Here is a 23,459-nt window from a genome sequence, read left to right on the forward strand (position 1 = left end):
AAAAGTACAGAAGCATTATCAGCAAAATGTACTTAAAGTATCAAAAGTAAAAGTACTCAGTATGCAGAATGGCACCTTTAAAAGTGTTATGTTATTATAGAATATTATATTCTGTTTATATCACTAACAAATACGTGTAAGAATATTTTAATGTTGTAATTCATCAATGTGGAGCCAATTTTAGATATACCACTGGGTAGATCAGTAGCACAGTACTGCATCATATTCATATCATATAAGCATATCATGTTTTTTTATGAGAAAAGTAACTATAAGTGTCAAATAAATGTAGTGGAGTAAAAACTACAATATTTGCCTCTGAAATGTAGTGGAGTAGAAGTATAAAGTAGCATTAAATGGAAATACTCAAGTAAAGTACAAGTATGTCAAAATTGTATTTAAGTACAGTACTTGAGTAAATGTACTTAGTTTACAGTTTAGACAACAATGACTGCTTCCGGGTTAGGAAACCCGGAAGCGTGAATTTTTTATTTTTTTTAATAATTTTTTAGAAATTGTACAACAATATGTGGCAAGTGATACATCATCAGTAGTAGGCTCTTTAGAAAAAGGAGCACACAATGTAAACAGAATTATAACCTAATAAAAGACAAAAAAAATAAAATAAAATAAAATAGAATAAAATAGCTAAGGGGTCTCTTCTAATAATTCTAAGGCATCAATAATGTTCAGTAGTTTTTTTGCTGTTTTCTTTTTCATATACTTCAGTGATTTGCAGTACAGTGCTAGTTCTCTCATGAAAACCCCAGAAGCGTGAAAGTAGCCTATTCAGTAGGTGGCGGTAATGCACCTTAACGCTGGTTGCCACCCACCATAAAACCGAAAAAAGAAGAAGTAGCCTATTCCCTCGCTCCCACTGTAAACAGTCGACTGGAGAGGATTGCGTGTTGAGTGACATGGAGGTAAGTTGACATTAATGTCCCTCTTTTTAATTGAAATGCTTTTAAATGTAGCATAGCATGATTTTCACTATTTATGTCAGCTTGTCAATGTCATGGAGTCTGTCGCCGTCGCCATCTCTTTTTAAATCAATACCGTTAGCTTACGCGAGGCATCAACGGCAGCAGCCAACTTGGCTAGCTACGTTTTTTGCTGGCTATGCTGTAGGCTAATGGTATGTATTTTCCTTGTGTGAGTGAGAGAAAGACAATTTTGGCGGCTTTAATCTTCCATGTAACATGTGGTGAGAGTATTTAGGGATGATGAAAAAACATAGGCATATGTAACAGAAGTCTGCATTGTGTTGAATAAAGCACCGACAAAGCCAGGTCCCAGTCACAATCTTTATTGTCTGCCAAAATACGTCAAGACATTCCCATTCATGCAGCAGCCTCATACACACGCACATCGCTGAATAGAAAGATTTACTTACATTAGCTAGGGTAGGCTACACATATGCACCGTAGCTAGTTGCATGGTGTGAGTAGGAAACTGTATTTTATACTTAATCATTAATTTCTCCATGCAATATTAATAGAATAGCATGTACCATTTATGATAGTTGATTATTAACAAAGTTGTGTCACTTGTGACCTTCTATGTGCATTTATAATAAATTAAACTACTTTTTGCATCAGCTGCACTGTGCAACTGACGACTTACCACTAGTAGGGTAATCACAGACTGGGGCGAGTTAAACGTAAACACCGCCCCTAAGTCAGGAAACACACCCCAACCAGCCAATAGAGTATTCTGTGCATGTTAAGTGACATGGAACTACCAAACACAAATCGCCAGAGAGAGGCAAGGGGAATTGTCAAAACTAACCCCGTTATACCACCTCAAACTCTCTGTCCAAAAATAAATAAATAAATAAAAATAATCTCAAACTGAAGTAGGCCTACATGACCCAGGTGGTTTTAGATGTGATTTGGTTTCTATTATAAGTATGTATGCTGAATTGAATGACTATGATAGATGGGCCTAGACAGACAGACAGACAGATACTTTAATAACAGAGGAAAACTGTATGACAACAGCAGCCAGTCATAGTCCACAAAGAACAATGTGATTTTAACATGAATAAGCTGTAGAAAGTAGAATAGTGGTACATACCAAACTCACATTTATATGTGTCTGTATATTATGGAAGGGCTCTGCAGATTTGTTATAATCACTACATTGTTCTTTTTGTTGACTATGACTGGCTTTTGTTGTTATACAATGTCAGTACGGTATGTGTATGTATAATAATCCAATGGTGTCATAATTCCCTTTTCTACAGAATGGAACCTTGTCCACAAAGATCTTTTGTTCAGGTATGTGGACCTCTTTACCCAAAAGGTCAATTATCTGTATATGCACATCTGACCATTTTTTTGTCACCTTGTCCTAGTTAATTTTCTCTTGCTGATTTCCCTCTTGCAGGAACCCATTAGATGGCAGCTTTTACGAAGGGTCAGGGATAGGCTTTCTGCAGTAATCAGTAGGGAGCCCATTGATTTTGTTTACCTGCACTTGGTTATCTGTCAGGAATTGCAGTTTCTCAGAGCAGGGGCTGCTTATATGGACATTACCCAGTGTGTAGTAGATGGCTTACAGCATCTCAGTGAGGTGATCAAGTCTCACCTTTCAGACAGAACTGTCGCTCCATTACTTGACTGTGTAGCTGTAGTTGAGTGGAATGGAAGTGTAGGGCGACCTACATTTAGCATTAATAGGGACATCCTTGAAAATCTCCTAAGCATGAACCTACCAATGACCACTCTCGCTGGCGTCCATGGCATTTCAAGATCAACCCTGTACAGGAGGATGAGAGAGCATGATCTCTCAGTCAGAAACTGCTACTCTGACATACCTGACAGTGTCCTTGATCAGAAGGTGAGATCCATCAAAGCCAGAATGCCTGATGCAGGATATAGGCTTGTGAAAGGGTCTCTACTAGCTATGGGATACCGTGTCACATGGAGAGGAGTGAAGTTGTCCTTGCAGCATGTCGATGGAGCAGGCATAATTTCAAGAATGGTCCAGTTGACATGCATCGCCAGAAGGACATACTCTGTTCCAGCTCCATTGTCTGTTGTCCACATTGACACCAATCACAAGTTGATCAGGTATTGTTTTAAATTATTTAGCCAAAATTTTTCTTATTATCAATGGTTTCATGTCACAGTGATAATGGCAAATTTTCTGACAATTTAAAGGTACAACATAGTGATTTTTGGAGGTATTGATGGCTTTTCCAGGAAGGTAGGCCTAATCAATTTTCTCTAATTACTCTTTACATTATCACATCTTGTTTACATTATCAGTCTTGCTCAGAGTAGAACATAAGTCATCTTTAAATCCTATTCCTGAACAGATTTTGTACCTTAATGCAGCTGGGAATAATAAGGCAGAGACTGCCTTAGAGTTTTTCATGGATGGTGTGCAGAAACATGGATGGCCATCAAGGCAAGGACCTTCTCCTCCTTCTTGCCTGATGTAAATAGTATAGCTTTCCAACTAGTAAAAAATGTTTTACACGCAAAACACATCACACTACTCTGTTTGCCTCATTTAGAGTACGAGCTGATTAAGGGGTGGAAAATGTGGACATCGCGAGATTGATGTTTACTGTGCGAGGAACAGGTCGTGGCAGCTTTATTGCTGGTAAAAGTGTCCACAACCAAAGGTAAAAATGGGTTAACGTCTATGTAATGTAATACTATACATGTTTCAGGGTTCCCACAGTCATGGTGAACCTGGAAAAGTCATGGAATTTCAAAATCTCGTTTTCCAGGCCTGGAAAAGTCATGGAATTAGTAAAATCCTTGAAAGTTTTGGAAAGGTAATGGAATTTTGTTGTGTGTAATGAATTAATTGTTACAGTAATCTTCCGTGGATAACCTTCCACGTAATGTAACATAATGGCGAATTTATTTTCTTTAGCTGTAGACATATCATAGCTCTAATATGCGTCGATGCGTGACAACGTTTTGTTTACTATCACGTACGTTTCTTCACTTCATGTTCAGCAGTCCGTGCACCGCAGTGAAGTTAGTTTTAAGTTGGATATTCGACTTCGGACCCAGTGGCGTCTTCTTACTCAGTTTCACCCAGCGTTGGCAGTAGGAGGACGGTTATCTCACCTCCCAAAACCTTGCGCTTAACCGCTGGAGGCTGACTTGGGGACCATCCACCTGTCAGTGGATCACAGACTTCGGGCCAATCCCAATTCCCTTCCTTTCGCCCTACCCCTAGTTTTGGAGTGCCCTCTATTAGTAGTGGTCCTTCAGAACGGAGCCACAAGGGGTAGGGGTTGAAATCTTTACCTAGGAAATGGGACACCACTCATTACGTCATCAGTAGCCGACGATGGCACATACGTAATACACCAGCGATGCGGCTGTAGGCATTCCCATTCCGGACAGAGGTTTCCACAATGCCGGCGCCAGGTGTGGTGTTACCAGTTGCATGGGCTGTAATCATCATGCTTCGTTTGATGAATACACGAAATGAGGCGTGTAGAAGATGTCTTTGACGCCTAATAGAGCTGGTGGATTTCCATGAGGTATGTAGATGAACCTATTGTTCAAGTTAGCTACACAGCATGCCAGTACAGTGGCTAACGTGTTATCTATTGTTGGCTATAACTTTACCTGTGTCTGTAATGTGCACGTTAAGATTGTAATGTAGCTAATTCCGCTTGGTTGATGTTAATCATTTGGCCTAATATTTGTTTGATAAATAATAGTCATTTTCTGTGTAGGAAAAAGAGAAAAAAAACAACAATAAACAACAACAAACAAAGCAAACAAACAAACAAAAAAGACAAGTATTCAGGGGCTGTAATGTAGAAGTCATGCAAACACAGTGCACTATAACGTTAGCCTGTACAATTTACAATAAGCTATTATCACTCAGGCATTGGCTATGTCATGTCATGTATCTCTACCTGAACCTTGTCTCACTTGCACCTGCAAAAGTAAGGTGTGCAGATTCATTTGGTGTGTTCCATGTATCTCTAACATAAAATTGCATAGAGACATCAGAAGTTACATGGAATGTGACATCAATACACAGTAGTGATTCCTGTTTGTGCATGTGTTACAGAACTGGTGTATTTGGGCCCATAACCTTTGCCTTTTCTAATCTTATTATCTTTTTCTTTTCCAGAGTGGCCGTCTTATGTCCTATTGTAGGCTGAACTACAATGTGCCCATTCTGCGTTTGTGGTTCAATGTGGAGGCAGAACTGGAGCAGGATTTCCACCTGAGTAGACGAGTAATGCATGGTCTGCAGAGACCATATATGTGTATATATATATATATATATATATATATATATATCCTGATATATGTGTACTGGCTGGCTCATGGACTTTCCTTTCGGGTGGTGTCCCGGGTCTTCAGTGTGCCTAAATCTACAGTCCACCGGGTCATTCATAGAGTTGCACAACACATTTGGGTCAACCTGAAGAGAGCCATTTGTTTTCCAAGTGCAGGAGAGCTGGATGCAGTTGGGCTTGGATTTGGCCAGCTATCAGGAAGTGCAGTCTTCAACAAAGCTGTGAGTGCAATAGATGGCTGCCACATTAGGATTAAACCCCCCTCACAGCACCGAATAGACTATTTGAATTACAAGGGATTCTTCTCCATCAATATGCAGACCATTTGTGATTCAAAAGGAAGGTTCCTTGACATATTTATTGGCTACCCAGGGCCGGTCCATGACACACGCATTTTAAAAAACAGCCCGTTTTACATGGCTAGACAATACCCTCCCACAGGATACTTTCTACTTGGTGATGGTGGCTATCCCTGTTTGGACACTCCAATCTGCCTCATCACTCCTTACAAGGAGCCCTTAAATGGCCGGGTACAGGAACGTTTCAATTATTATCATTCCAAGGGGCGTTCAATAATAGTAAGAGCCTTTGGAATCATGAAGACAAGATGGAGGTCTACCCTTTTCAGAGCCTTGGAGGTTAAGCCTACATTTGCACCCCTTGTTATTGCATCATGTGCCTTTTTACACAATGTGTGCATAGACAATGGAGACATGCTGGAGCCAGATGCAGATGTGGCACAGGACACCCTCGACCCACAACCTCCACGTGAACCCCTTGCACAAAACGAGAGGTCAGGGATGCCACAAGGGACAGACTTGCTGCCCTGCTCTCTGGTCATGTGCAAGCCCCACAGTAGGGATGCTGTGTAATAGTTTACACTTCGAAAAATTACTCTTTTGCCTGGAAGAACAAAAAGAACACACCATTATTTAACTTTTACCCTGTCGTTTGACATGCTGCATTTTCTCTTGTGATTCACGTGATGATGTGTGTTATTTTTATACCAGTATATTGTTTAATAAAACTTTATGTACAACAGTTTGTGTCTCCTGAATTTAAATATTTCTAAGTTTGTATGTCTCAGGAATTTAATTATTTAATTTGTGGAAATATACAGTATGATGACAAAATAGTGTATCTAGGAGAATCTGCTATTAATGCTCACAAACAAGACTTCATTATGTTTGAACCAGAAATAGCTTTATTATCCCAAAGCTGCACTTTCAAATTACAAAAATATTCTTGAAAAAGGAAAAATATGTACATTCAAAGTAAATATATGCACATAAATAAATGAAAAAATATATATACATATATATGTATATGGAACACCTAACGTGTTAACAACTAAATATACTGCATTCTGGCCTGCCAGTCCAGCATGAACAAAACAAAAAGTAGTGCAGAAAGAACTGAACAAATATTGCACATTAAACTGACATTTTACGTGGCTGTATGTTTTGTATACTTTTTGAAAAACCATAATAAAATACTCTACAAAAAAAAAAAACTGACATTTTACAACTGGCCTGAAAAAATATCAGTGGTTTGGCAGTTTGTCGATCATTTTTTCAAAAAGGCCTAAGAAACGTTCAGTTTTGGCCTCGCTCTGTTCATGACGCTTCTGCTCATTTTGAGATTCTTGCTTGAGGAAATTCAATACTGGATTGGTCTTCCTTTTTTTCTTTTTAGGGGATGGGGTTGTGGGATCGGGGGCCGCCCTGGGAAGAGCTGCTCTTGTAGATGGGGTGGAGGCAGATGCACTCGAGGTAGATGCAGTAGACTGTCCAGGACTTGAGGTAGATGCAGTGGACTGTTCAGGAATTGAGGCGGATTCAGTGGACTGTTCAGGCTCAGTAAGGTTGGTTTGTATGGGAGGTTCGATGATGTTCTGAAAGAAGAAAAAAAAAAAGAGAAACCTGCCTGACTCAGGTACATAGGAACACCCGCACACTGCAATTTATTGGAAAAAATTCCTTAACCGAGTGTCCTGTCACACAGAAATGGCACACCTCTAACCCGGGACCTGCAGGTCCACTGAAACTGAAGCTTTGACTTTTTTGACATCTACGCACATGCTACCTATTGCATGAAGGACTGAGAAATACAGGCGCAATAGTATCTTTGGACTAAACCTGCCTGACTGAAATGTGATTGTTGCTTTCCTGCTAAACTTGCATCGGTATTTGCAACAAAAGATGCCACCAAAACAGGAGGCTCAGTTGGCACCCAAAACCTCCAAACCACCAATACAAATCACACAAACGCGTGCACACACACACACACACACACACACACACACACACACACACATACACACACAACTGAATATTATAAAAATGTAGTAATGATGACAACACCATTACTTTAGAACAGAAGGAAGATGTTTTACATATATTACTTTTTTTTTTATTAACTGTTATGCAGCAGCTCTTTCCCTAAAGACAACATTGCCCTCTGATTACCTTATATTTCTTTTTTAAGTTCTCCCATTTTTTGGATACCTGTTGTGGAGTCACCTTGCCCTCAAGGCTCAGTTGTTTGATCAGTGTCCTGTAACAGATAACAAACAGTGATGAAGATAAGTAACGTCATGGTTAAGAGAATTATCACAGATATTTATACATTGGCAAGCAAATACAACAGTCAGGTCACTCACCCCCACAGCTGTTTGGCGGCATATTCTTGGTAAATTGTTCCTCGTTTTATGCTCGAAATGTGATTAGTTGCCTGGTTTGCTCAGGAGTCCCTGGAATGTTACAACATGATTATAACATTATAGTACTATAGTACTATACATTTTATATTAAAGCCTGTTGCTTGCTACCATTATCAACTAGTGACAAATCTGACCAAATTAGCAAGATTGAACAAGAATAGGCGAAAATAACACATTACTGCATGCAAAAAACTGCATGGTTTTTGCCCAAAACGGCATGGGATTAACGTTAGCATAAATGGGTGAATAGCACGTGAATAGCGATTTTTCTGAAATGCGTGTTATCCAATTACATATTCCTTTGCATCTACATTAAACAGATATTCCAACGGATTTTTAACATTTTTGCATGATTATTTGCGAAGATATACATACATTTATGGGCTTCTTTCCCCGTACCGGGAGCCATGTTCCGTTTTGCTGCCTCAGTTCGCAAAGCATTCTGGGAATTTTTTTCTACCACTCTGGAGTCTGCATCTGAAAACGCTCCGTTTGGAGGGCCATCTGGAGGGCTGGATAACCACTACCCCTCGATCCCCAAAAGAAACGGGACACCCTACCCTACGTGGGAGCGCGCAAAACGGAGGGGTAGGGCCAAGTGGTAGGGCCAAGGGGGGGAATTGACAGACAGGAGGCAGCAGGTGAGGCTGGGGAAAATCACATCCAGCACCCGGACAATCAGCACTGGTGCCCCCCAGGGCTGTGTGCTCTCCCCTCTGCTCTTCTCCCTCTACTCAAACGACTGCACCTCAGGAGACCCATCTGTCAAACTCCTGAAGTTTGCAGACAACACAACGGTCATCGGCCTCATCCGAGACGGTGACGAGTCTGCATACAGACGGGAGGTTGAACAGCTGGCCCTCTGGTGTGGTCATAACAACCTGGAGCTGAACAAGCTCAAAACTGTGGAGATGACAGTGGACTTCAGGAGGAACCCCCCAACACTGCCCCCCCTCACCATACTCAACAGCACCGTGTCTGCTGTGGAAACCTTCAGGTTTCTGGGATCCACAATCTCCCAGGACCTAAAGTGGGCGTCCAACATAGACACACTCATCAAAAAGGCCCAGCAGAGGATGTACTTCCTACGCCAGCTCAGGAAGTTCAACCTGCCTCAGGAGCTGCTGATCCAGTTCTACTCTGCAATAATCCAGTCTGTTCTCTGCACATCCATCACTGTCTGGTTTGGATCGGCCACCAAACAGGACAGGAACAGACTACAAAGGACAGTCCTGACTGCAGAAAAAATCATTGGTGCCAACCTGCCCTCCATTCAGGACTTGTACATCTCCAGAGTCAGGAAACTGGCAGGAAACATCACTGCAGACCCATCACACCCTGGACACAACTCCTGCCCTCTGGCAGGCGCTACAGAACACTGTACGCCAAAACAACCAGAGACAAGAACAGTTTCTTCCCACAGGCCATCACTCTGATGAACACTTAAATCAGTCATACAGTGTCAGAAACAATCCTCGTGCAATAAACCTGTAACACCAAACATCCACTGTACCTACAAATTCTAAATTATAATTTGTAGTTTAACTACAGGTTTTCATTTAACGTACATATCATCATTGTCAATATAAACCTAAGCACGCTGTATATACAGTATATTGTATACATGCATATACTGTCAGATAACCTAACCCACCTACCTGATATAGTGTATATAATGTAACCTGTTACATTAATAATTCCATATTTATTCCAGCATCTTTGAACTCTGCACCATTGCACTATTGTCTTCTTGTTCACAAATTTCAGTGTTGTTTACATATACTTTTTAAAAAAATATATTTATATCTGTACATAGTAGTTAAATGTTTGTTTACCTCTGTTCAGCTTTGTTGTCCTTGTTTTTAGCTGTATGTCTATTTCTGTGTAAGTACATTGAGAGCAACGAAAAACTGGATTCAAATTCCTTGTCTGTGTACACATACTTGGACAATAAAGCTGATTCTGATTCTGATCAATAAATTACAGTTCAATTGACACAAAAACAATCATTATAAACAATAATTCAATATCTTCATGCTGACTTGACAATATTAGTGAAAATTATGATTAAAAAATTATATTAAATTGATTTCATGTAGACGCACACTTATTTTGATTGCTAATGTGTAATTTATTTATTTTACATAAATAGTTTAATAAAAAATAATGGCATTTTTTTCAATAGCTTCCATGTAATGTGAGGCAGTGACTCCAAATCTGTACCAGAAATTATTACTACACAGGCCACATAGAAAACACCTCTTTATATTGGATTTTAGTGCTTCTTGTATTTTATATTGATATTTCTATGGAAAATTCATGATTTCTATTTTTTTTCAATAGCTTCCATGTAATGTGAGGCAGTGACTCTAAAGCACTAAAATCCAATATGAAGAGGTGTGTCCTATTTGTCCAGTGTAGTAATAATTTCTGGTATTGATACAGAGTCACTGCCTCACATTACATGGAAGTTTTATTATGGGTCCTTGAAAAGTCATGGAAAAGTTTTGAAATTTTGTGTGGGAATCCTGATGTTTACTTTATATAAAATACTTCATACTGAATGTAACCACTTTACCATGTCACTTGTTTCCAGAGTGGAACGCCTATGGAGAGATGTTCGGAGTGCTGTAACATCTCAGTATTACAACTTGCTTCACACCTTAGAGGAAGAGGGCTTTATTAACCTTTCAAGTGCTGTTCACCTCTTCTGTGTGGGGTACGTCTTCATTCCACGTCTACAAACAGATCTGCAAAATTTTGTTGAGACCTGGAATTGCCACCCCTTAAGCACAGAGGGAAACTTGACCCCTAATCAGCTTTGGAGGATCGGGATGCTGCAAGTACCTGTGCCAGAGCCAGATCTGTCAGAGGTATGTACCATGCTTTTTAGCACAAGAACAAAAGAAATGGATTTTAAAGTATGGTATACATTGAGTTGCTAAATTATTATAACCTGAAAGAATACATATAATAATATTAGATCTTCTACAGTATGTGAAAAGACAAGACAATGGTTATAATAGTAATCAGTGTCTGATGTGTTGTTTCCATCACAGATCCAGCAAGCAGAACACTTGCACGATCACAGCTGATCCAGAACATGGAGTCACTGTAGCAGAGGTGCCATGCCCCTTGTCAGCTGAGGGTCTTGCTGCAGTGCAGCAAGTAAACCCCACCGCGGAGTCCTCTTCTCTAGGACGGGACATCTATATGCATGTCCTTCAATTGGCCTCATTTTTTGGGTGAAGTATCCCATGAATACTTGATGTACATCTGACGTGCTAATTCTAAAATCAGTCTGCACTTTCAAGTAGTTCAGACTGTCATAACTCTACTGTCTGTAACTAAGTGTGGGGAGATTGAGTAATACTCTGATGTGGTGACTGAGAACTAATGGTAAAAGTGTAGTGGAGGATGTGGAGAGCCTGTCAAGACTCAATGAGCAAGGTCAAAAGTATAGTGTTGGACACTGTGTTGCACAAAATAGTGAATATACCTGTGTTTGTCAGTGTTTTACCTCATTGCCAGGTTGTTAAAAATGTCTGTGTCAAGTTCAGAATTGTTTCTTTGAAGTTAAAGTGAGCTGTGAGGACTTGTTAGACTGGCTGTCCCATTAAGGGACAATCCCAAGTCCAATTCTTTCAACAGTTCTATGTCCCCTCTATGTGTGTTTGCGCAAGCCTGCCTCCTTATTAATTCACACAGGATGAGGGTCGCCCTAATGCCAAAAATGCAAATATAATCAGGCTGCACACCTGCAGTGACTATGTATGAATATAAAGATGTTGGCAACATGTTTTAAAAACATTAATAGAATTTGCTAGCACACACTTTGTCAACATAGCACTCGAGTATGGAGACAAATTTATGAAACTGAAGTATATTTTCCAGATGACATATTAAGTTTCCCGCTTCATATGGTTGTACTGCCAATAACAAATAAAGCACACTAAATAGATACTTGTGTGTATTTTATTTTGAACATTGAAATCATAACAAGGCTACACCAATGACCCCAGGTATTCAATTATGAACTTTTTTTGGCTGTTTGTTTCACTAAAGAATACAAAATACATCAGGAATAAGCATAACTGACACAGATCATAACAGAACTCAGTTCTTGCCTACAATTTGTTTAACACATTCATGTCTGCATTTAATGTCTGTTGCTCTGTTTATTATTTTTGCTTTCTTTGTTTTATTGTGAAGCACTTTGTGACGTCTGTTCTTGAAAGGTGCTATATAAATAAACGTATTATTATTATTATCACACTTGATCAAATCCTGCACCATATTTAATGGCAGTTTGCAGGAGTGTTTTGAAGGATTCATAGTCTCTGATGTGGGCTACTGGGAATGTGACTGTGTCTGTGCAAGCACTGACACTTGGGTAACATACAGTGTGGTTAGGCATGGCGTTCAGACAGCAATGGTCAAATTTCACTGCGATTTTGAATGTTTGCCGATCTGCCAAAAGAAGATGTCTGTGAGCTTGACCAGTCATCCATTGCATGACTGAGGGTACAATCAAAGTCTCTCCTGCCGTGCCATCAACAGGTTGTGCATCTTGAAAAGAAATACAAAGTTTAAACCAGAATAAATCTCTCCAGTCATTTTATATGCAAACAATTTGATGTAATGCTCATTAAGACAGTTATCTGCTGTATATTTAGAGGGGAAATCTTAACATGCAATCACAAATCACTACTTTAAATGAATGGTTGTACATGCCTTCAAGTTCTAGAAGGAAAACTTGGAAGTGCCCCAAGATTTTAGATTCCTTCACTTGCTTACTTGAACCACTTGGACTCAACTCCGGGGCCAGATGGGACATGATGTAATGTGAGTCCACCTACATTCCAAACATAATGATACTCATTGAGATTCCTCAAAACTTACCCAATAAAGAAGCAAGAAGGAAGGTAAGGAAATACCATGTAGTACAACTTGTAAATGATGAGGTCATATACTTTCAGGCCCTCACGCAGTTGTTGAAGCATGGGCATGCGTTTTGTCATCACATGAAGTCGAATTGCCCTGAACACAGAGAAATAAACTTTAAGGAAAGAGAAATCATCTCCAGGGCAAGCGAACACTTTTGCCTACGTGTAGCAGCGAAGCCTTTAGGGCAGCAGGCTGTAGAATATGGCCCTGAAGAAGGCTTTGCCGCTACATGTGGGCAACACTATTTCCTTTTATTCCTACATGGACATGTAAAATAAAGACATTTTAAACGTTTTAATTAGCCTGGAGATCATTTCTCTTTCTTCAAATTAAAGGTTTCACAAATTAAAGGTGCACCCTAGAAACAAAGACTTCAGAAAGAGCTTGCCATTATCCTCAAATTTCTTAAACAAAAAACAAACCGCACATGGCTATCTGAGGCCACACTGCAATGCGTTACATCAACAGTAGTATTTGTTACAGCGTGAATACCTTAATATGTTTTCTTTGTGCTCCATGTCAACTTTCCCTGTGTAGCCACAATCCAGAATGTCTTGGATGTAAGCAGTCATGTCAGACGCATCTTCAATCTTAAACAATCAGACCCAAAACATTCAATTGTACTTTTATGCTTTGCATTCACAACATACCATACAATTTTTCAGGAAACCAGAGCCCATGGTTTACAGCTGCATAGAGTAACATGCATTTGTTAATCGTAGATGGAGTATGTTCTGTAAAGTGCCTTAAGAAAATATTAACTGTTTATGGCACTATATAAACAAATAATTGAAACATTGAAGTGTGATGTAATGAATCTGTGGGTATAATGTCCTAAAAATTCAACTTACCATTGTTATCAATGGTGATAAAGTGGAGTCATGGACACCATCAGATGAAAGGTTCCCAGAGACAAGGTAGTCATAGCACCATTCTTGCATAAAACGTGGTGCTGGTCCTCCTTGAGCTATGCTTACTGCAAATATTTCACCAGCAGCCCTACAAACAGGAACAGAGGGTTTAAACTACATAAGTACAAGGGGAGATCTCAGCTCCGTTTCGCAATCACTAGGCAAAGTACCTGAATAGCTCATCATCCAAATCATTGACGGAATACTTGGCATCTTGCCCTTTTCATTTTCACCTTCAAAAAGTCGTTTCTCAATCCCAGCCACCATTGCTAAAATCCAAAACAAAACAATCAAAAGCATTACACAAGTCTAATTTTGTAGATTGTCAAAAATATGCAATAAAGCTAATACATGGAAGAGCACATAGTAAAGTGTATGATAATTGTATAAAAGTTGTTAGCAGTTTCAATTGAACGGTTCTTCAATTCATTTTCCTCTTTGGCAAAATAACTAATGAATGGCCAATACTCATTGAACAGAAACTCCTTTTTTAGGGCCCCTGTATCAATCCCTGGTTCTCCAAGGAATGTGATCCTCAAGGGATTCACTGGACTGCCATTTTTTTGACGCTTCCATAACTTCAGACCTCTTTCCACCATATTCTCTCTCGATACACATATCTCAAAGGTCTTGCTGGAGTCCACCTGTGAGCTTACCCACCAGATAACATCGTCCTCACTGTAAAAAGTATCGGTAACACTTTATAATAACCATCATTAATAAATGGTAAATTGATAGTTAAACTTTAGTTAATAGTTATTTTACTGTTAACAAACAATGCAATTATAATTAATAATGTTCACTAATTATTAGTAATGCTATGATTTTTGTTATTTTATCATTAGTTTGTGTAATATAAAATAATTAGTTTATAAATTATATATTGTATCATAGCTGATAAGAGACGATAACAATTACATTCTGATTACATTAGTAAACTATTTATTAACAGTTTATTGTTGCACACATTATAACATTTTATATACTATATTAAGTATTTGTTAATGATTACCAAATGATTTGTAAACCTTTAAGAAATCGTTTGTAAAACATCTATAAACATTACATAGATAGATGGACCAGATATTTGTAACACTTTGTATTAATTGGTTTGTAAACCGTCTATAAACATTATTTGGATGGCTATTATAAAGTTGCAATTGATGATTATAATACCGTTTTCAATGGTTAATAAATACTTTGTAAAGCATCTAGAAACATTATTTAGATAGTTAATACTTTGTCAATGGTTAATAATTGGTTTTTCAGGTTATAAAATGAACGAAGGAAAAAGAATTAATGGTAATTGACAAAAGTATAAATAATTTGGAAAATTTAAAACGATTTAAAGTGCAAACAAGGAATATTAAATACCTTGGTTGCTATATTAGTGCAGATAAGTTACAGCTGTATAAAGACAATTTTCTCCCATTAATTAAAGACCTTAAGCAAGACATTGAAAAGTGGTCTGATTTGAAGATTAATTTAATAGGTAGAATAAACCTGTTCAAGATGATGTGGCTGCCAAAATTTCTATACATATTTCAGACAATTTCTATTACCCCACCAAAATCTTTTTTTAAAGAAGTGAACTCACTTATTTCTTCGTTTATTTGGTCTAATAAAGCTCACAGATTAAGGAGAAAATTATTGCATTATCCTCGAGAGGAGGGAGGCCTAAACCTTCCTAATTTGGAGCTTTATCATAACGCAGCTCAAATGTTTTATATCGACCATATAGTTAACAATACAAATGAGGAACCGTGGATAGATATTGAAAATCATCAGCTACAGCCTAATAGTTTTCTTCTAGCTCTTTTCTCCAAGCAAAAAATCAAAACAGTAAATTTTGTAATTACTAGTACATTAAATGCTTGGAAAAAAATAAAAAAAACACTAGGTCAAGAAATAGAAATCCCCAAACACATACAAATTTGGAATAACCCATCAATAACTATTCAAAACGCCCAATTACACTGGAAGACGTGGATAAACTGTGGAATTCAGAAATTAGCGGATATTATAAACCATAACTCCGTACTCTCATTTCAGGAACTAAAGAATAAATATAAACTAAAAGACATAGAATTTTTTAAGTATTTGCAATTGAAAAACTGGATAACAGATAACTTTGACCTCAGAAATAGAACTTCAACTGAGATTGGGGAAATTCTAAATAAAAGGGAAAAAAAGAGACGATTAGTAGGTGCTGTATATAATATTCTTATCAAAGCTGAGGGCAATGAAGAACTGCTACAGAATATATATAACAAATGGAATAAAGATCTTGGTATGGTAGATGCAAAAAAGAAATGGAAGGAATGTTTACAACTTACATATAAAATTACCACTAATGAAAATTTACGTCTAATACAGTATAAATTAATGACAAGAATATACTATAGTAGAGACAAAATTCATAAGTTTGACCCCAGCTCCTCTGATAGATGTTTAAAATGTGGCACGCAGAGTGACTCCCTCATACATGCCTTTTGGTATTGTGAGAAAATTAGAAAGACTTGGGAGAACATTGAAAAATGGATTTCAAGAACTTGTAATTGTATAGTAGCATTTTCATCAATGATTTGTCTCTTTCAAAATGTTGGGAAAATAAGATACCCAACTGGATGGCAAATTCTTCTTTCATCATTAGTTTATAAGAAGCTAATATTGCAAAACTGGAAAAATAAAGAAGCACCTACACTTCAAAAATGGAAAACATTAATGAAATATTACTTGAGCATTGAAAGGACAATGTCGGTGGACAGCAACAAAGAGAAACAATTTCACAAGATATGGAGCTCAATTTATGAAGCTCTATAGATAGTGGAGCCGCAAAATCACCCAGCATCCATAAAATTTAAGGAACCCTGTTTTCGTTTTTATTTTGTTTTGTTTTGTTGTGTGTTGTATGTGTGTGTGTGTGTGTGTGTGTGTGTGTGTGTGTGTTTTCGTGGGTGTATGTGTGTGTGTGTGTACGTGTGTGTTTGCGTGTGTATGTGTGATAAGTGTGTATATGTATGTGTGGGTGGGGATGCTATATTACCTGTGATGACAACCATAGGTGACTGTATGATATTTGTGGATGAGCAACTTAAACAGGGTCAAATCATGAAATGATGATGAAATGAAATTTTTTTTATTTTTATTTTTTATTTTGAAGAAATTATGATTATGTAACATGTTGAAGATTTAATGTATTGTATTCAGACCCTTACTCACCCAATAAAAAATAATTTAAAACAAAAAAAAAAAAAGGTTAATAATTGGTTTGTATATCATCTATAAACATTATTTGGATGGCTATTATAAAGTTGCAACCAATGCTTATAATAATTAGTTAATGATTAATAAGTGGTTTATAAAGCATCAAGTAACATTAATTTGGCCCCATTTGTGCACCAATAATAGAATTGTGTCTGATCATCATATTGAACACATTTATGAACAGAAAGTCAATGTTAACATGCAACACTGCACCACAGATAAACACGGTGGGAGACGAGAACGATGGGATTACAAAAAAAAGTCAACACAACAGATCAGTAATAAAACCTTTATTACAAAACGACAATAACGTAATTTCAAAGAACATTATTTTACAAAGAGGTGCACCGAGTACAAGTACCAGCACTGGGTATCGACCCAGTACCAGGCAAAAATTAGGGCTGTCCTTGATTTTTGGGCTTTGAAGCTTCAACAGTAATTATCAGCAAATAATCAATGCTTCATTATTACATATTACCGTAAATCCTCTAATATTGGCCTGGGCCTTTATTTACCTCAACTGCAGAGGGTACCAGGCCTTTATTGGAAGCAGGCTTATATTAGAGACAGGCCTTTATTTCTAATTCCCTCTGTTTGATAAGTATATTTGCTCATATTTTAGTACGAAGCCTCCTTGTTTTCTGATCTGCTTCTGTTGGGGTATGTTAGGTAGACGTGTTTTGTTACTGCAATGCATTACGATAATTACGGTAATCGACGACAGCATGCTCCAGAGACTTCCGCCGGCCGAGCCATCTTGTGGCACATTACTACAAACTACAGTTACAAACAGGCACCAGGAGTTTACCGGTATCCACCGTTGTTTGCATGTAAGCTGAAGCTAACTGAAGCTAACTAAACCTGGGCGCCGATGTGTTCCCGGTGACGACCAGGAGCGCGGTGGAGAGGCAGCGGCGGAGAGAGGAGACGGACACGGTCCAGCCATATACTAGGTTTTGACCTAGTCTTGTTTCCTTTGTTTTTTCCCCCGGCCTGTATTTGAGGCCGGCCTTTATTTGTTCGTGTCGACCACGGCCCCGGCCATTATCGGAGATCCGGCTTTTAATTGACTACAGGCCACTATTAGAGGATTTACGGTAGTTAAATTAGAACATAAAATGGGAGGTTGGTATTTGGTTCGATTAAAACTTAAAAATGTTACTGTGTAAAAAATGTCCCCCCAACAATTTAATACTGAATAAAATAACTGTTAAACATTTTCAATACCAAGTAAAGTGCTATCGGAAGTACTCATGCTTGTACTTGAAACAGTGGTATCGGTGCACCTCCAATTTTACTGTATGGTCAGTCTTAAATTTAAAAGAAAAATGACTGTGCGTGAACAATAAATGACCGCGCGTGAACAATATTGAAAAATGACCGTTAACAGTAGCCTATAATCGGAGAAAATATCACAATACTATTCTGTATTGATAACGTACAGTGGCTCATCCCACCCCTAATGGTCATATTGCTCACCCCTATACATTGCACAGTCCTTTTTGCATCACATTACAACTTCAAGATCCAGCCACCTGCCCAGCCGATTACTTCTGCTCCCTCTTGTTGTATGGTATGAGCTTACCCACCGCTTTATTTTTAGCTATACTGGCCCTGACTTGTGCATCATTTTGAATGATGTCTTCACATCTGCTGAGAAAGTCAGCTATCTTATCTCTCTTATGGTATCCTGCCAGTAGTTCTTTGAACTTATCTGGGGAAGCTATGGCAAGCTCCGGGATCGTCGCTTTAGACCTCACCATCAACTCTGTCACACCAGCGTGTGCACACGCTTCCCCCAATTTCTTTCCACTGTTGTATGCCCTCAACACCCTCTTGTATCTGGTGATGGTCTCTATGGGACTACAGGCTGCAACACTAAGAGAACAGTTAATAAATAAAGATGAACTGGTCAGTCATTTGACAACTAATCAAAAGTAGCACACAGCATAAATAGGGGTCTGGATGGATAGATAGCACTGCGGGTAGGAGGAAAAATATGTTGTTGTTTTTTCTTTTGTATTTTTGGTGAACTTCCCCTTTAAATGATAGGTTATGCTAGATGAGTACAACCACTTTGGTAATGAAATGGTTTGCATTTCAACCTAACATTTACATCCCTAAGCACAAAAGTTTCAGATTTCTAATCTTAACATCAATTGAAACATTTTTAAATAGGAACTCTTCCCCGTGATTCACCTCTTCTGCCAAGTGATGTCCTCCCTTTTACCACCTTCTTCTTCTTCTTGTCCTTTTTGTCCTTTTTTTTTACCGTTTTCTTTTCTTCCCATCCTCTGAAGAAGATGAAGAGGAGGCAGATGAAAAGGAGGAGGTGGTGGAAGAGGAAGATGCAGATGACGATGTACTTTGTTCAGACTCCGTCACTACAGCAGCTAAAAAGAAGAGAAAACAATAATAATAATAATAATAATAATAGCGTTAATAATAACAGCAAACAGTGTACCCACACTTTCAAAGACATTAAATTAGGGCTGCTCAAGTAGGGTTGGGTATTGTTTGGATTTTATTGATTCCGGTTCCGATTCTGCTTATCGAATCTGGTTGTTATTGAATCTCCGATAAGATTCTAATATTTTTGGTGGGGGAGAAAATTTAATATCAAGAACCAAAACTGCTTTTATTTCTTTGCTACTAACTAACGCTAAAAGAAGCTTCGCTATCAGATTATCGCCATGGAGATATTATCCCCGAATCTGACCCAGTAGTCTCAATTTGGGGCTCCAGAGGCATGCTAATGCTAGAAAGTGCAATGAGCGCATTTCATAAGAGGAACCATAACCACCATAACATCAACACATGAACGTTATTTCACTAACGTTAACACGAATTGCTAATATTTTAAACCCTGCAAAGAGGTACTCTCACGTCATGATGGGGGTGGGGCCAGAGTGTGCAGCAGGGCGCAAATTTCAAACGCTAGATGGCAGCACAAGGACACTTTTCTGCCTGAATTCTCTGCTGTGTGATGTTGTCCCAGAAATGTTGAAACAATGACAGGGATTAAAAGGCTTCACTATATAGAAGGCATATAGACATGTTCACAGGTTAAAAAAACATGATCTAGTGTGTAATTACTCACTACAGAAAATATAATATGCAGCATAGGCTAGGCCTATATAATAGTTTTATAGTTACTAGGTTTCGTGTATGTGCTTCACTGCAGTTGAGGCAGATATCTAAAGGAAATAGTGGGCAGTCCCAATGCTGTGTTGAAAGCCTGGCGTTTCTAGTGCTCATATGCTTGGAAAAACAAAATTGATTTTGATACTGAGATTAGGTATGGAGAGCAAGTCTTTTTGAGGAAAAAGAAAAACACTTACTTGCTAATTGTTGGCGAAGGGTGTCCATCTCCTTGTTCAATTGCTTGATTTTTCTTTTTAGCAAACCTTTTTTCTTAGCCTTTTGGAGCAGCACTGATGCCGTTGGAGACATACCGGTAGTCATGACTGGAAATAAGAGAAATAAACTTGAGTGCATCTAAAATCAATAATGTTAAGTACATGTCATGATTATGTGAACTGCTGGTTAAGGGGGTTGGAACAAAAATAGTATATTAGAACATAATGGGAGATAGTTTGAACATGATTAAGACTAAGGGGTAACGATACACAAATTTCCAGATTCTATACGAATTCCGATTTGGAAGTCAGAATTCGATTTTCGATTCTTTATGCGTTAAAATGTATTCATACTACAGAGCTCTAATTAAAGATTTGTCACGGTGAGGTGTGGTGAGGACCCAAATGCAGGACAGCGAGGCAGGTAGTGATCAAACCCCAAGACTGGGTGTTTAATATAACGGGTGCAGGAAACAACAGGTAAACAGAGACGGGAGCACTTAACTGACACGTAACAGAAAATAAAGATCCGACCAAGACTGACTGGGGAACAAGGCTAATATACACATGGGGAGGTGATTACAAATCAGAAACAGCTGGGGCAAACAGAGAACATGGCACGTAGAACTAGACAGGGAACATAATACACACAGAAATACAAAAACTAGACAATGAAGCAGGGACTGAAAGTCACAACCCTGACAAGATTATGTATACTACACAGCTTGGTTTGGCTCAGAACCTTTGTAATGACAACCGCTTGGGAGACGAGTATCATATTCTGTTTGAATGTAAGAATGTAAGCATAATGAATTATAGAGAAAGGTATTTGCCAAAGTATTATTTAAACCGCCCATCTATGTTTAAATTAATTTTGTTATTACAATCAGATAAGCCAAAAGTTATTTGTAAATTAGGTGCCTTTTTGAAGAATGCCCTTCCTTTGTTTAAGTAACATTTGTTGTATTTTAGCCATGCCGTGTGCTATCGCTTTGTTATTATTGTATGTTCTGTTTGTGTTCCATACCATGTGATCATGGTCCTGAGTCACATAAATAAAATAAAATGAAATGAAATAAATGAAAAAATGAAAGAAAAAGAAAATTTTTATTTCAAAGTGGTAAACAATGAAAATGAGCCTTAAAGGTATAATCTGTAATGCCGTCAAACAGCGACCTCTAGGCAAAAGAGCCCCGCTTGGTATTGCGCTTGGTTTACTTTTTTGTTTTGGTCTGATGTGTGGGTTGGAGTTTAGTAACTTATTATACTGTGCATTTCTCCAGACCTCTCTTGGCAGAGCCTGAGGTGTGGCCAGCAGTAGCAACTCCTCCCCTATACCCACTGAAATCCAATCCAAAAAGTGATTGCAGCATCTACCTTGTGACTGAAAGGTTGTTTCTGCCTCAAAATGACTTGATTTAATTCATGAGGGTTATATTTTAAAGATTATAGCCCACCCAGTCCTTTTTACCTGTTGAATTACCTTTAAAGGGCCAATACAACCAGTAACATGCAGTTTTCCACTTACCAAAAAAGTTATTTTGAGGCAGAAACAACCTTTCAGTCACAAGGTAGATGCTGCAATCACTTTTTGGCAAGTGGAAAACTGCCTTTTATGGGTTGTAGGCCTATTGCCGCTTTAAAGATATTTAAACTGGTAAAAAGGACTGGATTGGTTATAATCTAGGGCACAGAGCAGGTAAAATAATGCAGAGTCATAAGGATAATTGCAAAAGAGATCATTTCTTTATTTTATATATAACCCATCCATACATCATGTTTATTATAGTCTAGTTTCCAAATATAGGCCTAAACAAGGATATTAGACATACCAAACACATAGAAAACATCGGAAACAATACTATAGTATTGCCTATAATCATGTAAATGTCATGCCTGATTACGCTATAAAGTGCAAACACTTCTTTGGCCACAATTGTGATTATTCGGTTACAAGAGACGTTAACGTTTCACAAAGACATACCTTTGCTATTACCATGGACATAAAGTTATGTGTATTTGCACGTTATGACTGTTTGATCCAGATAAAAGCAGCTGTAGACGTATACGATACAGCTTTAACAGGCTGCGCGCGCTCCCGCGGACGGCAATCACTTTTTGGCACGATACCTGTCGGGGGAGATGCCTTCCTGCCTGTGTCTCTGTCTGTCCCGAGTATAGCAATGCTACACCCGTAGCATGGAAGCCGCCAGGCCCCGAGTGTAGCAATGTTAACGTTACACCCAGGGCCGGGTGTAGCATTACGCTACCATTACTGATCGCCAAACAGGCGCTAGTCAATGTAAAGACTTGAAACTAACTTTATATATTAGAATCACTCGATCCATTCCATGTCGACTTGGGATCAGTTAGGAGACTAACGTTAGCAGCTAACGCTAGCTAGAGTTAAAGACGAAGCTGAAGTTAGCTCCCGATTCGTAGCTCCCTATTCGCGGCTAGTGATGTGCGACCGGGAACGAGTCGATTTTTTCTAACAGTTTTTTTAATGACAAACTGGGAATACTTTGTTACCACTGGTACGGTGACATGTTTATTGATCGAAAACAATGTATTTGTAATTTGTAATCTATTCAGTGCTGTGCCATATAGACTGTATCAAGAAATATGCCCCTGTATAGGATTCAGTCTGGCCCGAATGGATTTTCACACTCAAAACCGATCTCAAAAATGGCTCTACGGCCTTTTTCAGGCCAGCTTTTCACAGGTTAAATCACCTTGGGCCATCCAAAACATGCATGTTATATACTAAACAGGACATAGACTATCTGATTATGCTGTTTAGAGTCTGGCCCAAAGTCATTTTCATGGTCTAATGGACACCTGAAAAGCCAGCTCCTTATTCGCATTTAAACACTTAAAAATGACGGCTGAGACTCGGGTCTCAATTAGCAAGTTCACAGCATGATTTAGAGCCCTTATTCACTTTGGGCCACCCATATCAA

The 23,459-nt window shown here is 38.5% G+C and overlaps 1 pseudogene; it reads left to right on the forward strand.

Moving 5' to 3' along the window:
• The first annotated feature begins 4,384 nt into the window (after nt 1–4,384).
• LOC139927797 (uncharacterized) lies at nt 4,385–6,149 on the forward strand (annotated as a pseudogene).
• The last annotated feature ends 17,310 nt before the right edge of the window (nt 6,150–23,459 follow it).

This window comes from Centroberyx gerrardi, chromosome 4 (assembly GCF_048128805.1).
Source record: "Centroberyx gerrardi isolate f3 chromosome 4, fCenGer3.hap1.cur.20231027, whole genome shotgun sequence".
NCBI lineage: Eukaryota > Metazoa > Chordata > Actinopteri > Beryciformes > Berycidae > Centroberyx > Centroberyx gerrardi.